This window comes from Narcine bancroftii, chromosome 2 (assembly GCF_036971445.1).
Source record: "Narcine bancroftii isolate sNarBan1 chromosome 2, sNarBan1.hap1, whole genome shotgun sequence".
In the NCBI taxonomy this organism is placed as follows: Eukaryota; Metazoa; Chordata; class Chondrichthyes; order Torpediniformes; family Narcinidae; genus Narcine; species Narcine bancroftii.
In genome coordinates, this window is record NC_091470.1 from 106903018 (window position 1) to 106919136 (window position 16119).

Sequence of the window (16119 nt, forward strand, 5' to 3'; positions counted from 1 at the left end):
ACCTCTTCCCTGCTGATCTTGGTCAGTGACCAACACGGTGAAAGGTTTCACCTGGACATTGCAACGATGGAAAAGGGATATCAGGGCAACACTGCTGGCCGACTATTGTTGAAGCCTGACATGAGAGGCATCGGATGGTGAGTACAAATGAAAATCAGCGGCAAAACATTTTGGGTCAGTTGAACTAATGCAACGTGCCAGCATCGTTTTGTGACGCTAAATTCAATAAAAAGTTAATTTAATGTTTTTCCAACTTCCTACATGACAGAGAAAATCTGAAATTATCTTTATGTTCATTTTGATATTCTCTATCATATGCCATATTTTTTGTCAGGAAGCAAACATTTTCCAAAAGATTTGTTGTCCAGTGTAATCTGTTCGTGAATCTTTTCTGCACCCTTTCAAAGTTAATATTGTTCTGTAGCTGGGTAACCAGTTTTTAATAACGTGTCACAACGGGCGATGCTATTAACCTCCTCGTACTTTCGGCTGGCTTGTGGTTAGCTCAATGACTGCACCGGTGTGATACATTGTTCTGTGCGTGAAAGCAGCGCGATAAGTACCCGACCTGGCTGCTTCTCCCGAACCGACACCATGTCGATGAGGGCATGGTGACATAATGGACACGCAATGGAATGGATGTACGAAAAAAGACCCCCACCCTCCTCCCGCACCACCAGAAGACGTGAAATCATTTGTCATTTCATGACGGAATAGACAGACCGTTCAGAATTGTGGAACAGCAGGATGAGGAGAGACTCTTCGCCGAAGAACGGTTAAGGCAACGGTCTTGCAGCGCCAGCGACCCGGGTTCATATCCAGCGCTGTCTATAAGGAGTCTGTACGTACTTGGGTTTCTTCCGGGTGCCCCGGTTTCCTCCCACAAGGAGGGTTTTACGTTAATTAGGGTATTTGGGCGGCACGGGGCTCGTAGGCTAGAAGAGCCAGTTACCATGCGGTATATCTAAATATGACCATTTACAAATGAGTGTTAAAACAGTAGATGTTGAAACCTTGAGTGAACAAAGAATTTCGTTAAGACACAAAAGTGTTGGAGAAACTCAGCATCGCTGAGTGCCCTGTCGAATCTTTCCAGCACTTTTGCAGATGTTCTTATTTCAGTGAAACGTTCTGGAGCCGAATCCTTTCATGGAAAAATGGCTCCCAGCTCGCAATTTGCGATTTCTCTCCGTGGATGCTGCCCGACCCGCAGAGTCGTTCCAGCTTGTCATTGTCCTCCAGAGATCTTACGAATCGGAATAGTTTACTGGCTTACTGTGGGGCGAGGGGGTGGGGGAGGGCCTGAGGATCCTTTGGAATAAAAAACGGTGCATTCAGTTAAAACTACAGTTGGGCTTCGAGTTCTCCCTCACGAGTTAAAAGAAGCAGCGGCTGTTGGCAGGCGAGCGGGCTCCAATGTTTACCTCTCGGTGCAATTGTCCGGTTTGACCCTCTGGCACGTTTCCGCTTCCAGCTGCAGTGTAGAGCGTGCACTTAACACAAGGAACAGCATCGCTTTCCTTTTCAAACCAAATCTGTCGATCAAGAGTAAAACATGAAAGTCTGCAGTGGTTGAAGTAAAAACACAATCCTGGAGAAACCTCACTGCTCAAACCCCAAATGTTGGTTATGAGTCTTTATCTCTGCGACATTTGGCCAGCTGAGTTTCTCCAGCATTGCGCTTTTACAAGTCTGCCGATCAGCTGTGCTTAATAATGCGTGGAAGCAAGATCCCAGGCAGCGAGGAATGACTTAATCAACACGATTTTTATTGGTGTTTTCAAAACAATATGTGCGTAAATGAAACATTGACCCTGTTTTGATTTTTCAGACGACACCAACTTCTTTTAGCTTTAACCATTAATTTTAACCACTCCGCATGTCTATATTTAGAAAATGTTACTTGGAAAACGTATCAGTTTAGTCCAGAGATTTGCAAAATAATGCTTATTTTAATAGTTAAACGTCCAAAGATCAGCAATTGCACAGATTGGCCTTTCTGCAATCTCCCTTCGCTTTTGATGAAATGTCTGTCACTGAAAGAACCGCGGGATTAGCTACCCGTGAACCTTCCTCCTCCTTCCATAGGTCGCCTCCTGAAGCGAGAGTCCCTCCATCAGTTTTACTGAAACATTTGACACTCTCGTATTCTGGCCAAGCAATTTAGCTTCAACGCTTTGGACGCTACAGAGACCTGACTGGTTCTTGAGCATTTGTTTTGATTTGGACTTTTTCGTCAGCCTGTGGTCAGAATCAAAATCAGAATTTATTGCCATGAACTGTTTGCATATATATATATACATATATATATAATAGTCCATGACAAGTAAAGCAGAGTCTTTAGTTCATTGATTATTCAGGAATCTGATGGCAGCGGGGAAGAAGCTGTCCTTGTGGCGCTGAGTGCTCCTTTTGGCTCCTGTACCTTTTTCCCAATGGTAGTAGAATAGTGAAGAGGGCCTGGCCTGGGTGGTGGTGGGGCTTTGAGGATAGGGGCTGCTTTTTTAAGATACTGCATCATGTAGATGATCTTGATGGAGTGAAGTCTGGTGCTTGTGGCAGGCCAAGTTAACAACCCTTTCTTCTCCTGAGATTTGGCTCCTCCATTCCAGGCAGTGATGCAACCAACCAGAATGTTCTCCAAGGTACACCTGTAGAAGTTTTCCAGAGTCTTCCATGACATACCAAATCTCCTGAGATGCCTTACAAAGAAGGCTTGTGAGCCTTTTTCATGATTGTATTGACATGGAGGCTCCAGCACAGATCCTTGGAGATGTTGACACCCAGGAATTTGAAGATCTTGCCCCCCTCCATACTGAGCCCTCGATGAGGACCAAGTTCTGCTCCCCTGACTTCCTCCTGAAGTCTGCAATTATCTCCTTTGTTTTGCTAATGTTGAGGGTAAGGTTGTTCTTGTGGTGACATCACTGAAAGAGCTGATTTATCTCTTGTGTGTGGACTTATGTTCACCCCACCAGCCCATCTCACCAGTGTTTTTATTCAGTGATATCCTGTGATATTTCAAATACCAAAACCAGATATATCTTCTCCACCTCCTTCCAACACTCAGTGGGACCACTCAATGATAATCTGATCCCATTTTCACCATTGACCATTTCCATGCTTTATTCCCTTTAGAGAATAGATTAATAAGTGGAGACCAAAGCAAGGCCACACTTATGCTGCTCTTGTCACCACTCTATAGGAGAAATGCAATTGAACAGGAAAAAGGCTAGAAAAGCTTCACCACGATTGCTCTCTGGATTTGTAAATATAGGGTAAGATTGCAAAGGCAGTGTAAGTTTTCCCTGAAGCAAAGGAGACTGAGGAGTGACAAAATAGAAGTACATAAGGCCATTTCTTTTTGGAAACTCCCTCAAGATTAATAGTAATACTCACAGCTAAACACTCACAAAAACATGCATGAACACACACATATACAGTATATGGACAGAGATATACATGCAATAACAGAGAGAATGTTAATAAATGGTGCTCACATGTACATAAAAAGACACTCATGCATTTGTAGAGGCAGGCAGAGGGATGTACAAGCGCACACACACACACACACACACACACACACACACACACACACACACACACACACACACACACACACACACACACACACACACACACACACACACACACACACACACACACACACACACACACCAGCAACAAATACAAGATTGCACCATGACCTACACCTGAGTATATCATTGAATGTAACAGCATATTTCACTCAAATTATGCATCTATAGATACTTAAAGCAAGTGATGGTCTTGGTATAAATTACCACTTTGTAACTGATGAAAATTCTTGAAGCAATTTTCAAGGCAAAAAAAATTAATTCTCCAATGCAATGATCCATTCTAGAGACAAGTTCTCCATCAATACCCTTCTCTCATTTCTCACTAGATCCTGAATGTTTTACTCTCTTGACTCTGGGTTATAAGAACCTTCTCACTTAGAGTTAAACAAAAGCGATTTGAGTTTGAACAACCTCTCAATTTGCATCATTTTCCCACTGAGCTTTGTGGAACGGGATGGAGCCTTCTCCACTATTGACTTTTCAACAAGGGTTGGGTTACATGGAGTTGGCAGAATAAATATACACGCCTTACAAAGCACAGAGTCAGTTATTCATTTAGCATTTCTTCGCAGAATTGAGAGAATTTTGGAAAGTTATTATGTTTATCATTGGGAGCAGATTAATTGATTTTACGAAATGCTTTCTAAAGATTATTCTCAAATGTCATATCACTACCTGGCAAGATCCAAAGCACACTCAGATAGGAATCAAGACTGGCTTGGAATGTAGGAGCAGTACCCGCAACCTGTTCTTTACCAGAAATTGCAACAAAAAAGTTGTTTCAATAATTATATAAAATATTTTCACAAATCCAAATGGAGAGTAGCATTAAAATATTGGTCTGGATTGGAATGTTTTGCTTTAAAAAATCTCCATGTATTTAAATAAACCCCAGTACCCAATCAAAGCTACTTTAAGCAAAAATTCACACCCCACATCTCCATCTCCCCAGCAAAAATAAAATCTGCATTGAGGAGATAAATTAAAAGAAGGATGGCAGAGAAAGAGGGAAAGGAAAACTTGCTCTGCCATTGAATAAAGTCACCAGTGATCCTGAACCACACATCCCCCTTCTCTTGCTCGCTGCATTCCTTTGAGTTATTAAATCAAGAGGAATTGAGGATTAAGTGGAAAGATGAAGCCAGGATCAGTGTAAATAGGCCTGGCACTAAAGGGCCTTTTCTGCATGATTCTAATCTATAGCTCTTTTTTCACTGGCATCCCAGTTAACTGGCCGTTCAGTGCCTGGGTTAAAGAAGTCATTTTCGTTGTTCACACTGGGCCACTTTTAACCGGGATACTACCTGGTTTCAAACTAAGCACAAGTCATCCCCAGGGATAGGAGAGTCTACCTTTAACAATAATCCAGGGATGCAACTTGTTCTTTTCTCACTGGGTTAATCGGCATGCTGGCATCATCTGATGTGAGTAGGGGTTAAGGCCATGAATCCCCAGTGTGATTTTGCATGATTTGACACGGGCATGCCAATTAATTCGCTTTTCTACTGGGACCTTAACTAGTAAAATGGCCATCAATTCCTGGGGCAGGTAGCAATGAAAAAGGGGTTTATGACTCAATCTCAGTTTGAATGCCTTAAGAGCCTTTTTTGGACAGAGAATGCCAACAATTCACTACAATACACTGCAATGTACTGGAGAAAGAGGTAATGTTCTTGGGTCAGCCTAGAGGAGCCATTCTCAACCCATTTTTTGGCCATGACCTCCTTAGAACTCTGGTCAAATTTTATAGGCCCTTTCCCTGTAAAACAGTCAAGTTTAGTTGGTTCCTTCGGTACCTCTCTCCCACTGACTACATAAAAAACATAAAAATATTTTATGATTTCAGCCCAGTTAAATGTGCTGTTGTCCCCAGTGGGGGGCAGTGGGGGGTGGGGGGTGGTGGTGGTGTGTGCATATGACTCCTTTGGGAGCATGGATAAATGCGCTATTCCAGTGCTCTGGATCTGCAACATGTTGAGTTGAAGACAATAGTAAACAAAGCAAACATAAAATAGATTAAATTATCAATAATGGACCGATTCACTTGCTGGAGCTTGAACTCACTAAATCTGGAATCAAGAGTTCTATTCTTACCAGTGTAACTGGATAGTTTAACATTGCTGATTAAGTAAACTTGAATTAAATTAAAATTGTTATGAACAATGATGAACATTGCATTACTGTACCTACCATTATTCTGTATGGTTTTTAAGTTGGACAGGGTTGTCTTAGCTTTTATAAGATGGGATGTTATGTTGAAGTTGTTTAAGTTATTGGTGAGGCCACACTTAGAATATTGTGTGCAGTTCTGATTGCCCAACTGCAGGAAAGATATCAGTAAGATTGAAAGAGTGCAGAGATTTACTAAGATGTTGACGGATCTTCAGGAGCTGAGTTACTGGGAAAGATTAAACAGGTTAGGACTATACTCCTTGGAAAGAAGAAAAATGAGATCAAATAAGATTATGAGGGGTATAGAGAGAGTAGATGTGAGTAGAATGTTTCCACTTAGATTGGGGGAGATAAATACAAGAGGTCATAGCCTTTGGCTGAAAGGGGAGAGGTATAAAGGGGACACTAGAAGAAAGATTTTTGCTCAGAGAGTGGTAGGATTATGGAATGAGCTGCCATCTGATGTAGTGAATGAAGATTCATTCTTGAGGCTTAAAAATAAATTGGGATCTGTATTGGGCCCATTGTTGTTCGTTATATACATTAATGACCTAGATGATGGGGTGGTAAATTGGATTAGTAAATATGCAGACGATACTAAGATAGGTGGAATAGTGGATAATGAAGAAGGTTTTCAAGGATTGCAGAGGGATTTGGGCTGCTTAGAAAAGTGGGCTGAAAAGTGGCAGATGGAATTTAATGCTGATAAGTGTGAGGTGCTTCATTTTGGTAAGAAGAATCAGAATAGGACATACGTGGTAAATGGGAGAGCATTGAGGAATACAGAAGAGCAGAAAGATTTAGGAGTAACGGTACATCGTTCCCTGAAGGTAGAAGCTCACGTGAATAGGGTGGTGAAGAAGGCTTTTAGTATGCTGGCCTTTATCAATCATTGCATGGAATATAGGAGTTGGGAGGTGATGTTGAGACTGTATAAGATGTTGGTGCGGCCTAATTTGGAGTTCTGTGTGCAGTTCTGGTCGCCTAATTATAGGAAGGATATAAACAGAGTGGAGAGAGTGCAGAGAAGGTTTACCAGAATGATACCTGGGTTTAAGCATCTAGAGTATAGGGAGAGATTGGACAGATTAGGTCTTTATTCTTTGGAGCGTAGAAGGTTGAGAGGGGATTTGATAGAAGTATTTAAGATTATGAAAGGGATAGACAGAGTGGATGTGGATAGACTATTTCCGTTAAGAGGAGGAAAGATTAAAACAAGAGGACATGAGTTAAGAATTAAGGGGCAGAGGTTTAGAGGTAACATGAGGGGGAACTTCTTTACTCAGAGAGTGGTAGCCGTGTGGAATGATCTTCTGGGAGAAATAGTGGCGGCGGAGTCAATTGTATTATTTAAGAAAAGGTTGGACAGGTATATGGATGAGAAGAAGATGGAGGGTTATGGGCATTGTGCAGGGAGGTGGGACTAGAAAGGGGTGTTTGGTTCGGTGTGGACTAGAAGGGCCTAATGGCCTGTTTCCGTGCTGTAATTGTTATGTTATGTTATGACTCATACCACCAGGATAAATACGTAGATAGGAGGGTTATGGAATGAGAGCAGGTCAGTGGAATTAGACCGGAAGGGATGAAAGGCCTGTATTTCTGTGCTGTAGTGTTCTATGGTTCTATAGTTGACCCTGAAAGGCTGCCCTCAGCTCAAGACCCATAACAAATGGCAATAAATGCTGTATATATCTGTGACATATGTGTTAAATGGTGGGAGGATTGATAAAACAATATCACTTCAAGTCAAGTTATACCTTACAGAGCCATAAGAGACACATCCTTGGAAGCATTCCAGAGGAGAAGAAAGTAAGGCTCTCCTCATCGCAGATTAAAGGCTATAAATGTTTTCAGTGTTGAAATAAGCTACTGATAATAAAAATAATAGAGATCTATAAAATTCAAGTTGAAGTTTCCCATTACAATTTTTCAGATTAGAGCATGGCTGCAGGACAGCAGGAGCAGGTCAAGAAAATCCAAAACTTCACACAGAACAACCCCAGATACATGAGAGAACTATATACAGTAAAACCCTTGTTCACCAGAATTCAAGCAACCTGCAACCAGCAAAATATTCACAGAAAATAAACTGATAAAAAATATGGAGGTTTTAAATTGTTGAGCCTTGCCATAAGTTCACCAATCACACAATCTCGAGCAACCAGAAAATTCATTTATCCAGCATCTCCCAATCCCCACAGGTGCCAGATATCAGGGGTTTTACTGTACACTGAGATCTGAAGGCAGACGAAGGGTTCCATCAATCTTTTTCCCCCACTAATGATACAACCCACTGAATTCTTCCAGCAGATTGTTTATTTTTTGCTCTAGAATCACCCCATGTTAGGTAGGGTTATGAAGGTAAGAACTGAAATTATTGAAGAGATGGGGAGATGATGCTGTGAGAGAACAATAGGTTTTTACAGGAAGGAAGATGCCTCTCACTCCTTGACAATAACCTCTTGGTCTCAGTAACTGATGAGTACATTGTGTCTTTGGCACGTTCGAATGAATGTTAAAGATTTAGATGGCGTAAATTAATATGACCAATAACAGCTTTAGAGATCTCAAGAAGAAACTTTTCTCCACCAGAGAAACTTTGAAATGTGGGCTGTGCTGCCAAAGAAGGTGGTGGAGTCAGAGAGTCTCACAATATTCAAGAAGCATAATGATAAGCACTTGAATACTACTGATCAAGTGTTGGACAAAGAGATTAGTATGCATATACAGTATATGATGGTTGTTGTGGTGTTTCTGTGGTCCATTAATATATTATTCTAAGAATCTATCCAGAGGTGTATGATCCAGTGATCATTGAGGGATGAGAGTTGGAGAGGGTGAGAAAATGTAAGTTCTTGGGAATCATTATGTCGGAGAATCTTTCGTGGATCCAACACACTAATGCCGTCATGAAGAAAGCATGTCAGCGTCTCCACTTCCTCAGGAATTTGCTGAGGTTTGATGTGACATTGGAAACCCAAGTAAATTTCTACTGATGTGTGGTGGAAGGTTTACTGACCGGTTGCATCATGGTCTGTTATGGGGACACCAATACCCCTGAGCAAAAGGTAGTGGACAAAGCCAAGGACATCACAGGCAAAACCCTCCCCATTATCAAGAACATCTACAAGGACCACTGCCGTTGAAGAGCAGCAGCAATCATCAAGGATCCACACCACCCAGCATACAATCTGTTCTCGATGCTTCCATCAGGAAAGAAGTACAGGTGCCACAAGACTCACACCAACAGGTTCAGGGACAGCTGCTACCATTGGACTCCTCAACAACTAACTCAATGACAGACTAATTTAAGGATCTTATTTTTGCACTTTATTAAAAGAATTCTCTCTGTATTGCACATCAGTTTGTTTACATGGGTACATTGTGTACATTTTGTTTTTGCATGACCAATAAGTGGTAATTTTGCTTCACCTGCAGGAAAAAGAATCTCAGGGTTGTATATGATGTCATAAATTTACTCTGACAATAAATCTGAAGTCTATCTCGTTAGAATTTAAAGACTTCTGATATCCCAAATAATCCCAAGGTAAAGAGCCAACTCAAGTATGATGAATTCATTATTTATGGATGATGGCATCCTGTTTTCAGGTTAGCAATTACATTTAGCAACAGCTGCAACTCAAATCGAATTTATGAATTGAAATTGCCTTGGCTCTAAGATGTTGGCATTTGCCCATGACTACTTTCACTGATAATGCACAATTCACTTCAGCCTGCAAACAGATGAAAGAAAATAACCTTTAATCCCAATGATTCATTTGCAATCCAATAGGAGACCCAGAAGTAAACAACAGTGAGCTGGACAATTTAATCCAAAGGGCATTGACATATCTAATACTCACAGAGGCTCTAACACAAAGATATGGGCAAAGTCCAATCCTGGGTGTAATTATGATCTTTCCAATGCTAATAATAAAGCACTGCTTTGACTAAATTGCCATCAGGAATTTTGCAGTTGTGGAAATTATTTCTACTTGGGGTGGCACGGTTGGCATAGCGGTTAGTGCAACACCTTTAGAGCACCAGCAATCAGGACTGGACTGGGGTTTGAATCCCACACTGTCTGTTAGGAGTTTGTAATTTCTCCCCGTGTCTGCATGAGTTTTCTCCAGTTTCCTCCCACCATTCAAAACGTAATGGTGGTGTAGGATTATGGGGTGTAAATTGGGCGGCATGGACTCATGGGCCAAAATGGCCTGTTACCATGCTGTATGTCTGAATTTTAGAACCATCTGACTTCTGAGGTACAATGCTCTATATAGTTTTATATCCCATGGGCGCTGTGAGACCAGTTGAGTTCTTCCAGCTTTCTGTGTTTTTTCCACAATCACAGGATCTGCAGACTTTCGTGTTTCACAATGTGGCAAGTTATCCTTGACTGCTTCTGCACTGATAACATTCCACTTTTAAAGTCTTTGCTTGCATGTTGCCCCACCTTCCTTCCACCCAACCTCCAGATAACCTATAGCCTTTTCCTGTTGGATTTTTGTTTTCCCTCTTACTTGGCAAACCTCTCCCGATAGGACCACAAGAGTAATTTCAGGTGTTCCTATTCTTGAAAAACATCCAGACCATTGCATTTGTTTTTCTTGAATCTGCTGTAGAGGCCTTATTCCTTGTACAAATTACTTTCTTATGTTCCAACTAATTGAGAACACACTCTCACAGTATGTCTTTCAAGTGGTACTCTGCTGCGGGTATGAATTTTACTCTTCCACTTCACCCATGCTGCCATAGCCAGATAAATATTGTATTTTAAAGAATGCCATCATTTGATACATAACTTCATTTTTACCTCTGAACAACAAAGAATTTGCTTCCTGAACACTTTTGAGTGCATTTTATGGATTTTGAGCTGATTTATAAGAAAATCACCATAACATTTTCCCATCATGTACTGTTTTGTAGATATAACCTATTTTAGGATTTCCTGCCATATTTAAGTCTAGTTCAAGCATACACCAACCATGAAAGAAGTGCAAAATGTCATTGAAAATTAATTTTCTGCATTCACACTTGGACGTCTTCCCCGCTGTTCTTGGTTCAGTCAGTGATGAACACTGAAAGGTTTCACCAGGACACTGTGACCATGGAAAAGCATATCAGGGCAACTCGGATTCATCAATGCTGACCGATATTGCTGGACACTGACACAAGAAGGATCAGATGCTGAGTACAAATGAAAATCAATGGCAAAACATTTTAGGTCAGTTGAACTCACGTGTCACCATCAATATGTGATTAAACAGGCTAAATCCAATAAAAGTTAATTTAATATTTCTCCAACTTCCTACGTGAAAAATGAAATTATATTTGTGTTCAGTTTGAAGTTGTCTATCATAATACTCACTTTTTTAAGGAAGCAAAGCTTTGAAAAAAATGTGATGTAATCTATCTCATTTATAAAGTAAGTAATGATGTACGAATATGAAGCAGTTCAGCGGAAAACTGTTTCAGTGCTGTGAGTAATTTGTCATAAACTCCTTTCTCAATGAGGATTGAGACCATTATCCTGTTTTTTTTACTCTTCTTCTCAAACTTGTCAGTTATTTCCAACAAAAATCTTTTAGAGGTTTCTGTAATGTCAATGTCACAGCAAATTTCAAATTTTCCTGCAAGCCATCAGGCTCCTGAATTCCGAGAACATATGTAGATCGTGTACCCTGGACTTCTTCCATATACATCTTAATATTTTAATGTGTTTAACTTCTATTCTAACTTACATTTATGTAAGTATGCTCTGTGGTCCTGAAAATACGTTATTTCATCTTTACTGTATGAGTATGGTATGATCGATAAATAAAGGTGACTTGACGACTTGAAAAATAGTAGAATTCTATTATTTTTCACATTGGGATCTAATACTTACGATTTCTAATAAATGCAGAACTGTTTTGCAAGCACAATGAATCCCCAAATCTCATCTTAAAATAGCAATTTTCCAAATGTTATCATGCTTTATTTTGGCATAGTTTTAGAAAATCAATGGAATGTTCAATAGTGATTACAGTACAGTGATTTCCTTGCAGTACACAAATGTGCTTGAGAAACATTTTGGGCCTGGGCTCTTCGTCAAGGTATGAGCAAATAAAAGCAGATGGAGTTTGAGTAAAAAGGTGAGGGGTAGGGGATTGGGGGAGGTGGGGGAGCAGAGAGGGCGGAGAAGGAAAGGAAGGAGCAAAGGGAGCAGCACAGGATACCAGGCAAGAGGTCATATGTAGGTGGATATAGATGAGAGGGTAGAAGCGCAAAAAACTGAGGTGACAGGGGAAAGAGTAGCTCTCATAATAGAGAGAAAAGTGGGGGTGAAATCTTCCAACCACCTCCGTCAGGAAATGGGAGCCGGAGAAAAGGAGATAGAGGGATAAGGAAAGAGAGAGATTTGGGGGAGGGCTTTGATGAAAACTGAAGAAGTCAATGTTAATGGCAGCTGGTTGGAGAGTGCTCCAATGCAATGTTAGATGCTGTTCCTCCAATTTGTGGGTAGTTTTGGTTTGGCAGTGCACGAGGCCATGGAGAGAGACATGTCAGTGTCTGAATGATGTGTGGAATTAAAATGGTAAGCCACTGGGAGGTCCCTGTTGTTGCAGCAGACAGAGTGAAGGTGCTGAACTAAATAATCCTAGTGTCCATTCTCTCCAATGTAGAAGAGGCCACAATGGATGCAGTAGATGACCGCTATAGTAAATTGTTGTTTCATTTGGAAGGACCCTTTGGGGCCCGAATAGTGGTGAGTGAGAAAATGTGGCCACGCGTAGTCCAAAATGGTGGTAGATAAATCTGTTTTTATAGATTCCTGATAAAGGGCACAGTCCCAAGCGTTGGTCATCTTTTACTTCCAATGGATATTGCTAAGTTTCTCCAGTACTTTTGAGTATGAACTTGACCCCTGCATCTTCACATTTTCTTGTTTAACAGTGACTTCCCTGCAGGGGGTTCAGATTATTATTGCAAAGAATTCTGGATATATGTTGTAAATTAGAGACTGGAATCTAATCTGAACTGGACCAAAGCACAAAGAGATATATAGTTAGAACTTTATTGTCCATCATTAATGGTCTTGTGAAGCCACAGCGTGGAGCAAGAAAGCAATTTTCACCTGAACTTGGAATACGAGAAGAAGCTCATAAATCATTGCCACATTTCTCATGTTCCTTATATGCTTATTATCATAAGGGCTTTCTTCCAACATTGGCTGAACTTCAGTGAATTGCCAGTCATCTTTCAGCAGACTGAGTCCTTTGTGAACAATGCTTTAATGATTAACCCAGTTTAACTGTTAGCTCCTCCTGGAAGTAAAATCTTGGCCAAGGATTACATGAGGTGCACAACCAAAATACAGAAGGAAGAAAATGAAAGAAGTATTTTGCACAAATCGCCATTTGCGTGTGGGCAAGACTTGGAACAATCTGTTTGCCTCATGAAGGTCTGAGGAGCCCTCGCCTACTGTACGTTCTGAGAGTTTGACTCTGATTGAATTCTATGGTGCATTCAGAATATTTTAATTTTTAAAAATTTAGATGTACAGCACCGTAACAGGCCCTTCCAGCCCACAAGCCCGTTCCATCTAAATTCCCCGATTAACCTACAACTCCCGAAAGGTATGAAGGATCAGAGGAAAATGGAGCAGCCGGAGGAAACCCATGCATACAAGGAGAGAATGTACACACTCCTTACAGGCAGTGCTGGAATCATCCAGTTGTTTATCTGGAATCAGCTGCAACCAGTCAGTTCATTGAGATTCTCATAGTATTATACCAGATGGCCAAACTACAGATTATTAATTAGGTTTTGAAAGTAAACTGGATAGATACATGGATGGGGGCGGGAGGTCTGGAGGGTTTTGGAATGGGTGAAGGTCATTTGGGTGAAAGTGGGACTAATGGTATGATGTTTTGACACAGACTAGAAGGGCCGAATGCCCTGATTTCTGCGCTGCAGTGCTCTATGTTCGATCGCAGATTAGGTGACCTTGGTTCTGAAGTGAAGTGCCTATCCAACCTACAGTGACTGGAGGTAGGACAAGTGATATTCTGGAGATGTCACTATCCCATTAGCCTCAAGCAATACTTCAGGGATGGCCAACTTTTAATTTTTAATTTAGGCATGCAGCACGGTAACAGGCCATTTCAGCCCACGAGTCCATTCAATTAACCTACTCCAATGCTGGATGGCCTGTTACTGTGCTGTATGTCTAAATTAAAAATTAAAAGGTTGGCCATTCCTGACTTAAATGATGGCAGTGTTCAGCAATGGAGAAACTCAGCACAAAACACAGCATCTACAGGAAGCAAAGGATAACAACATTTTAGGCCAAAGACCTTTCCTGAAGGTATGAGCGAGAGAAAAAAAAGCAAGCAAATCTCCCCTCATTCTTCTGCACTCCAGAGAATAAAGTCCTAACCTGTTCAAACTTTCCCCATAACTGAATTCCTGAAGCCCGGGCAACATCCTAGTAAATCTTCTCTCACTCTTTCAATCTTATTGATATCTTTCCTGTAGTTAGGTGACCAAAACGGGACACAACATTCCTGTTAGGAGAGGGAAGGTAAGACGGTGGAGAGCTGGAGAAAAAACATAGAAGGACAGAGTAATAAAGAAAGAGAGAGTTGGAGGGTGTTTAATGGTAATTGGAGAAGTAGTTGTTAGAGTGCCCAGATGGAATATTAGGCGTTTATGATTTACAGATTATGTAAATTGTACAAAAACAAACTCTGATTGTTCCAAGCAATGAAGATCTCAAGGGCATAAAAAAGAAGTCCAAGTTTCACATCTGCTCCAGTCCTTTGGAGTTTGAGGAGTAGAGCAGTAACATTATTTTTATTTTGAATTCCAAGGCAACCTTTCAAATTTTAATTGCTGAACACTGCCATCATGTAAGTCAGGGATGGCCAACCTTTTAATTTTTAATTTAGACATACAGCACAGTAACAGGCCATTCAGCATTGGAGTAGGTTAATTGAATGGACTCGTGGGTTGAAATGGCCTGTTACCGTGCTGCATGCCTAAATTAAAAATTAAAAGTTGGCCATCCCTGAAGTATTGCTTGAGGCTAATGGGATAGTGACATCTCCAGAATATCACTTGTCCTACCTCCAGTCGCTGTAGGTTGGATAGGCACTTCACTTCAGAACCAAGGTCACCTAAGCCGCGATCAAACATAGAGCACTGCAGTGCAGAAAACAGGGCATTCGGCCCTTCTTGTTTGTGTCAAAACATCATACCATTAGTCCCACTGACCTTCACCCATTCCATAACCCTCCAGACCTCTCCCATCCATGTATCTATCCCATTTACTTTCAAAACCTAAGAGTGAGCCCACATTTACCATGGCATGTCAGCTCGTTCCACACTCCTACCATTCTCTGAGGGAAGAGGTTCCCCCTAAACCTTTCCCCTTTCACCCTAAAGCCAGGTCCTCTTGCATTTATCCCACCTAATCTATGCAGATGACCATGGCATTTGCACATTCTTGGAGACCAGGTCCCGGATAGTCCAGGCTGAAGGCCTGTTTCAGTGCTGTATGACTCTAAAATATTGACAATTTCTTCAGAAAACATTCAGAAGGATGGTCATGACAGTGAACAGCTGCAAGTTCCTTTCTTGAAATGCTTCCACTGCAACACACAACAGATCACCAAGAATCTGGAAAATGCGAATCACTTCCCAAATGTCAAGAACCACCTCTCATCAAATTCAAGCATTGATGACTAAATTCACCAACTCTGTTGGACCAGCACAGACTTGTGAAGCAGAGCATTTGGACATTTCAAATCATGCTCTGGAATAATAGTGAACCCTGCTCTCCTCTTTGTCTCTGAAACTTGGACCACCTTCAGCAGGTCCATCAAAGCATAAAACAGATATCAACAATGGTTATTTCCTTCAAGTGCAGTCTTAGAATGAGGACTAGACTAGGGGACAAAAGCCTCAAGGTCCAGGGAGGTAGATTTAGGATGGAGCTGTGGAGGAACTACTTTTCTGAGAGGGTGGTGAATCTATGGGGTATTAACTGCCCATTGAAGCACTGGAGGTGACCTCAGTGAATATATTTAAGACAATGTTGGATATATTTTTTACATAGTAGGGGAATTAAGGGATATGGGGAAAAGGCAGGTAGGTGGAGATGAGCTTATCACCAGATCAGCCACAATCTCATGAATGGCGGATAGCTATAGTAAATGTAGGGCCAAAGGAAATATTGATGAACAAAAGCTGATGACAGCAGCATGGTTAGTGTAGCGGTTAGCACAGTGCTGTTACAAGACCAGCGATCGGGACCAGGGTTTGAATCCAGTGCTGTCTGCAAGGAGTTTCTATGTTCTCC

At 41.2% G+C, this 16119-nt stretch overlaps 1 long non-coding RNA gene across 1 annotated transcript; it reads left to right on the plus strand.

Annotated features, from left to right (window-relative positions):
* The first annotated feature begins 300 nt into the window (after nt 1-300).
* On the plus strand, nt 301-7873 carry LOC138754098 (uncharacterized). Its single transcript, XR_011351564.1, has 2 exons — nt 301-841; nt 7705-7873. It is a non-coding gene; the product is annotated as an uncharacterized lncRNA (long non-coding RNA).
* The last annotated feature ends 8246 nt before the right edge of the window (nt 7874-16119 follow it).